At 50.1% G+C, this 7,090-nt stretch overlaps 2 protein-coding genes across 2 annotated transcripts in view; one reads left to right on the top strand and one right to left on the bottom strand.

Annotated features, from left to right (window-relative positions):
* Positions 1-7,090, top strand: part of OTUD7A (OTU deubiquitinase 7A) — a gene marked incomplete at its 3' end in the record, with an annotated part of 77,451 nt that overhangs the window by 22,753 nt on the left and 47,608 nt on the right. The window lies entirely within an intron of this gene.
* LOC102246452 (neuronal acetylcholine receptor subunit alpha-7) overlaps positions 1-7,090 on the bottom strand; it is a 39,579-nt gene that overhangs the window by 16,480 nt on the left and 16,009 nt on the right. The window lies entirely within an intron of this gene.

The following is a 7,090-nucleotide window of genomic DNA, read 5'->3' on the forward strand; positions in this document are numbered from 1 at the left end:
TATTTCCCTCACATCATGTCTTTCTCTCTCTCCCCTCGCTTCCACTCTCTTTTGAAAAATAAGTCAATGGGAAAAATATTCACTCACTCATTATTCACTCATCCATCCACTCATTCATTTTTCACAAATACATACATTCACTCATTCATACATTCACTCATTCATCCACTCACTCATTCATCCATTCGCTCATTCATGCATTCGCTCATTCATACATTCGCTCATTCATTCATTCGTTCATTCATGCATTCGCTCATTCATACATTCGCTCATTCATACATTCGTTCATTCATACATTTGCTCATTCATACATTCGCTCATTCATACATTCACACATTCACTCATTCATACAGTCATTCATTAGTCACTCACTCACCAGTCACTCAGTCATTCACTCAATCATTCACTACTCACTCATTCATTCAATGAATGTTGATGGAGCTCTTCCTGTTTGAGGCATTTATGCCAGGATGACAGGTATAGAGGGCCCTAAACCCACATTGTTCCTGAGGTCATGGGGTGGGGATCACACAACTCAACGTGATAGAAATACAACCACAAGTAGTGACAGGTCCTAGACGGAGCAGGGCACCGTCACAGGAGAGGACAGAGGCAGGCTTTCCCGGGGGACCAGGAGCAGAGGCCTGCGGAGGAGCCTCCCCCATACACAACCATGATCCCGGAAGCAGGCTGGTGACTTCTAACACTTACGAGAAACGTCTGGACGCCACCCATCTCCTGAGAGTAGCTGAGGAATTCTGGGTCCCAGGCTAGCGACTGACACCAAGGGAACCCTTTTCTGTGTGCGTCACCAAGACGGTCCGTGTGAGGACGTGGCGGGCAGAGTCGTCTCGTGGCTCAAACGACAGATGACGGATTGTGTCTCAGCTCTCACCCTGAGCCCTGTGCTCAGGGCCAGGAGCGTGGCTTATTTCACAACTGTGCTAAGCACCGGGCCGGCCTGGCTCAGTGGCTGAGCGTCGACCTATGAACCAGGAGGTCACAGTTTGATTCCCAGTGAGGGCACATGCCTGGGATGTGGGCTCGCCCCCAGTAGGGGGGGGGTGCAGGAGGCAGCCGATCCATGATTCTCTCTCATCATGGATGTTTCTCTCTCTCCCTCTCCCTTCCTCTCTGAAATCAGTAAAAATATATTAAAACAACAACAATTGTGCTTAAGCAGCCCCCTTCCCTCTTGATTATAAAAGTGATATGTGCTCCCTGCAAAACACCAGATGGAACAGAGACATACAGAGTTACGTGTGCGGGCTCCCTCACAACCCCCATGACTAAATGAAAGCAGTGGCAGTGTGGACTGCTGTGCGTATGTGTGTGTGTGTGTGTGTGTGTGTGTGTGAGAAAGAGAGAGAGAGAGAGAGAGAGAGAGAGAGAGGCATTTAGAAAAATGCGCTCTATTTAAGGTCCAGCCCCGTTATTTTCAGGGTGTCGTTTGCTGATGTCCTTGGTGGTGAGGACCCCGCACCTGCTCACCTTTTGCCCATTTTCCTACCGGCTTGCCTCCTTGGCCTTATGGATTGGTAGGAGTTGGTTTCTTATTCTGAATATAATTTTTTTTTTTGTCGGCTCTCATATCTCGCTGACTCAGGGAAAAACACCCTCTCAACTCATTCCTCTTTAAAACGGGGGGAGGGAGGGGGGGAATGTGGTCGGTGGAAAGACTAAATGAGGTAGAAGAAGTCGTTCTCGCCGTAAGCTCCCGAGTGCCTCGCAAATGGGAGTTTGTATTACCCAGCAATTTTCCGTGCAAACAAGAATGTAGACACGGCGAGATCTACGGTTATCTGTTTCTTCCGACGCCTACACAAGAGCACCGAGAAAGCGCTGGCAGCTCTGCAGAGTCCTGAGGAGCGAGGCTGCCCTGTCGCTTCGGGAAGAAGAATCGCCGTGGAAATGCAAGACAGCACTTTACACAGCGCTGGGGGAGCTGTGCTCAAGCCCATACCCGACTCTTCCGGAAGATTGATTTTAAAAAGCATCCGATACTTATAGTGTCTTTTTAAAAGTATTTTAAATATGTTTTTATTGATTTCAGAGAGAGGAAGGGAGAGGGAGAGAGAGATGGAAATGTCAACGATGAGAGAGAATCACGGATCGGCTGCCTCCTGCAGGCCCCACACTGGGGATGGAGCCCACAACCCGGGCCTGTGCCCTGAGCGGGAATCGAACTGTGACCTCCTGGTTCGTAGGTCGACGCTCAACCACTGAGCCACTCCGGCCGGGCCAACATCATGGGAATTTCTATTAGACTTCCCTCTTCTCTGAGTAGAAGGCTACCCAACCCTAACAAACCGAGGAGAGAAGAGAGATTTCCGTGGGCCTCCCTCCGTGTCAGGGATGAAACGTGGGCTTGGAGAGAACGGAACCCTTGGGAAACACCGCCGGCAGCCGACTTGAAAGGCAGCGTTTACAAGAAAGATTCCTGCGGCAGACGTGCCCATGATCCCCAGTCTGTGCAGCCGAGAGCGCGGTGCTGTTTGTGTCCCAGAGCCAGAGAGAGGCTGCGAGGGACAAAGCTCGTTGCATCATAAATCGGGACCCGCTGTCGAGGGGCCTTGTACACACGCTTTAACCTACCATTGCCCTTCTGCTGTCCGCAGTGAGGAGCAAGGGGCTCTCACCAACCTCCCGGGAGGACAGTGAGAACCGCTGGAGAGCCCGGCCGGTGTGGCTCAGTGGTTGAGCATCGGCCTATGAATCGGGAGATCACTGTTTAATTCCCGGTCAAGGGCACATGCCCAGGTTGCAGGCTCGATCCCCAGTGTGGGGCGTGCAGGAGTCAGCCGATCTATGATTCTCTCATTATTGATGTTTCTATCTCTCTGTCCCTCTCTCCCTTCCTCTCTGAAATCAATAAAAATATATCTTCTTAAATAAGGAAACAAACATAAAATTGGAGAGTAGTTTCAAGACCCCCCAAACGATCGCCATAATTTTTCACATACAGTGTCTGGGACACAATTTAAAAATAACCAACCAGGCTTAGCAGCGTCATGAATCCTTTCAATAAACGCGTTTTAAACATTTTCTAAAATAAAAAACTGGAATAGGGATTGAATATGCAGTGATGATGAGAGTTATGTAATAGTGGGACAAGAATACAATTTTATCTTAAAACTCCTATTGGTTTAGGGCTTGGCCTATTTGTGTCATTTTTAGATTAATGCTTTCTAATTATTGTTTAAGGCGCCATAATGCTGTTAGACCATTTTAATATTTAAATATATTTTTAAATATATTTCTTTATTGATGTCAGAGAGGAAGGGAGAGGGAGAGAGAGAGATAGGAACATCAATGATGAGAGAGAATCATGGATCGGCTGCCTCCTGCACACCTCCTACTGGGGATCGAGCCCACAACCCGAGCATGTGCCGTTGACCGGAATCAAACCCGGGACCTTCCAGTCCGCAGCCCAATGCTCTATCCACTGAGCCAAACCAGCTAGGGCCATTTTACTATTTAAGTATTTCTCTACACATCCTATAACCACAGAGAAAAGATAGGAGGGACTGTACCGATGTCTTGAGTAATAGTAATTTGGGTAAGCACCTCCTTAGTCCTTTTTATTGTTTAATTTGGTTTGCAGTCTTAAAAAGTAACACTTCTCACCCGGCCGGTGTGGCTCAGTGGTTGAGCGTCAACTATGAACCAGGAGATCACAGTTTGATTCCCGGTCAGGGTTGCAGGATTGATCCCCAGTAGGGGGCGTGCAGGAGGCAGCCTATCAATGATTCTCTCTCATCACTGATGTTTCTCTCTCTCTTTCCCTTCCTCTCTGAAATCAATAAAAAATATATATTTTAAAAAATAACACTACTCAAAACATTACTAGGAAAATGACTTCATTGCACCTGGGACTGTCTTCCTAGACTGTGTTCAAGGTGTATGATTTTCAGAGCTAATATCTGATCACATTAAGTTAGAGTGGCGGCATTTTTAAATACCAGCCAGTAAATGCAAACCGGTAAGTCTGACAAGCCAGACAGAAAGCCCCCACAGAGATATCAGGTAACATACACGCCCGTCGGATCCTGGGCCTCCCCACCACGCCTGCCATCTGCCTTAGCAAACCCCAAACGCACCACCGCGGGGTGCTGCTCTCTGGTGGCCAGAGCTTCCCAGAAAGGGCGTCTGCAACCCAGACTCTACAAAAGACCCCAAACCCCTCAGGCATGACCATGTGCCTTACATATATGCATAAGGGGGCGTGGAGTCGTATGTTCATTTCCAGTCGCTTGCCTTCTGAACATGCCTGCATAACTGCGCACTTATTTTATGCAAATCCACACGTGGGATGGCCTCTAGATGTGTGTGCACCGGTGAGTGACTAAATGGCACGAGTTAAAAAGAAATATTGTGGGGACGGTCGGCAGTTTAGCGCCTCCCATGTGCATCGCTTCACAGTGACTTCCTATGTATTATCTCATTCCCAGCCCACGAAGTAAATTAATTATCGCCGTGCAGTCAGGGCATGCATTCAGGGATAATTGAGGTCCTGTCACTTAACACATCTGTCTATGTACCGACGTGAAGTTTATATATCACGGCTAACAGGTCCCAAATACCCCTGCAATCGGCCCTTTTCTCCACATTCCCATGGGGACTCTTCTAGTTTCGACCTCCTTGTCCCCTTACACTTTCCTCCTTTCTATGATCTATTATAGATTCCTATAATCTATAACAGATTATAGAGTTCTATAATGATTATAGAGTTCTATAACCTATAATAGACTATAGAGTTCTATGATCTATAATGGACTGTAGAGTTCTATAATGTATAATAGACTATAGATCTCTATAATCTATAATAGGCTATAGAGTTCTATAATCTATAAGAGACTATAGAGTTTTATAATCTATAATAGACTATAGACTTATATGATCTATAAAGACTATAGATTTCTATGCCCCTTTGACGATGCATGTTTTGTCTTTCAAATGTTTGCACGTCTCCTTTTATTCTCTATCATTCATGCTGGTTGGATTGGATACAAATGCCGTGGTTTGGACCGTTTCCACTTCTAGGGAAATATGCTACGGCAAGCTGATTTTGCTGCTTCACCAACACCCTGGCACGCGGCCGCCTGCCGCCCTCGGAGATGCCCAGGCTGGGGCTCCGTGCAAAAATCTAAACTCTGCGGAGGCCCCCAGACACCTCGTCCTCTACACCCCTCCCATCTCTGAACTCCCCTCCCGCGGCCCCCTCCTTCCAACAGGAATCCCACGCTTTCCCTTGGACACACTCTGAAGCCATGCCCACCCACCCCGGCTGGGAAGAAAACATTTCCTCCTGCGTGAATCTGCAGCGCTTGGTGTAGGCACTTATGCTAAACTAGAGGCCCGGTGCACAGATTCGTGCACTGGTGGGTCCCTCAGCCTGGCCCGCGCCCTCTCGCAATCCGGGACGCCTCAGGGGGCGTCAGGGGATGTCCGACTGCCGCCTTGGCTTGGTAACAGAGAGGCTCATGCCGCAGCTGTGCCTGTCAGCTGAGCGCCCCCTCCCCCTGTAGGAGCGCACTGACCACCAGGAGACAGCTCCTGCATTGAGCGTCTGCCCCCTAGTGGTCAGTGAGCATCATAGCGACTGGTCAGACGGTCCTTCGGTCGCTTAGGCTTTTATACATATAGGTTTACACACGCGAGAACCCTGGAGTTACCTGTCCGTTTCCCTCGCCCCAATGTGGAGCTTTATAAAGTAGAAACTAGCGCTGATTCACGGATGAACCCCAAGAACCGAGCAAAGTGTAGGAGCCAAGCTATGAGTGACTATGTGTGGAGTAAACGGATGCAGCAGAAAGGATCTTCCACAAGAATAAAATGTGAGCATCCCCGGTCTTGTGCTCATCACCCCAGCGTGGGAATCTCTGCTGGGGAAAGTGGGGCAGTAAGAAGATCCGGGGGGCAAGGGCGCCGTCTCTGATACAGCTCGTCCCAATGCGCACGCGCCCCGGAACTGAAACTGCGAAGGGAGCCTGGTGCCCGGCAGGACTTCCTTCCCGGGAGCCCCGTCCGAGGGGAAGGCAATGGTCTTCGTGCCTCACCGTCCCGGATAGAGCCTTCCCTTCCCCCGGATCTCAGGCAGCCCCAGGCCACCCGCTACAGCTCGGCCGGTGCAAATAAACTAGCTGACGTGGTTCTGCAAGAAAAGACACCGACTCTAAAGGAGGCACAAGGCGGTACTGGCTGCCCCTCGGGGTACTGGGCACCTCGTGGTGGTGCCCGTCTCTCGCGGTACTGGCGACATCTCGCGGTACTGCTGCGTGTCGCGATAGTGACAGCGTCTCGCGATACTGCCTGTCTCTAGTGATAGTGGCAGCTTCTGTTTTTATTGAGAGGAAGGGAGAGAGACAGAGACATGGATTTGTCGTTCCTACTGCGCTACCCGGCCAGGGCCCAGGCAGGTTCCTCAGTTCCTCTTGGGTGAGTCCGCGCCCTGTGCATCCGGGTCTCTGAAGCGCGTGTCCCTTGACCTGGGAGGGCTGTGGCCGCGTGGGCCTCTGCGGGTGGCCGTGTCTCGGGCCCGGCCGTGGCCATTTGCCCCCTGACCTTGGGGGCATGAGAGGACATCCAGCTGCACCGAATCCATGTAAAACCTCCGGCTGTAAATTTATTTGAACAGCATGAATCTCTCTGGTCCGCGAGCAAGGTCTGTCCTCCTTTTATTTCTATCTTGTTCCGTTTCTTTCTTCAGCGCCGTATCGCTGTCAGAGTGCAAGGCCTCCTTCGCGAACATGTGTTCCTGGGTATTTTATACTTTTTTTTTTATGCGAGTGTACACGGGACTGTTTTCTTAATTTCTCTTCCTGATCATTCATTATCGGTGCAGAGAGATGCGGCCGGTTTTGTGGATGGCGTTTCCGACAGATTTGCTGAGGTCATTTATTCTAACGGCTTGTTGGCGGCGTCTTCAGGATTTTCTGTACAGAGAGGGCCAGGCCACGGGAAAATGGTGGCCGTTTTCCTTCCTCCTCTCCAGTCCGGGTGCCTTGGGTGCCTTTTTCTGGTCTGATTGCCGAGGCTGGGACTACACCGCAGGGACCGCGCGGGGAGGCCGAGCACAGGGACAGAGCCC

This window comes from Myotis brandtii, unplaced genomic scaffold (genome assembly GCF_000412655.1).
Source record: "Myotis brandtii unplaced genomic scaffold, ASM41265v1 scaffold329, whole genome shotgun sequence".
NCBI lineage: Eukaryota > Metazoa > Chordata > Mammalia > Chiroptera > Vespertilionidae > Myotis > Myotis brandtii.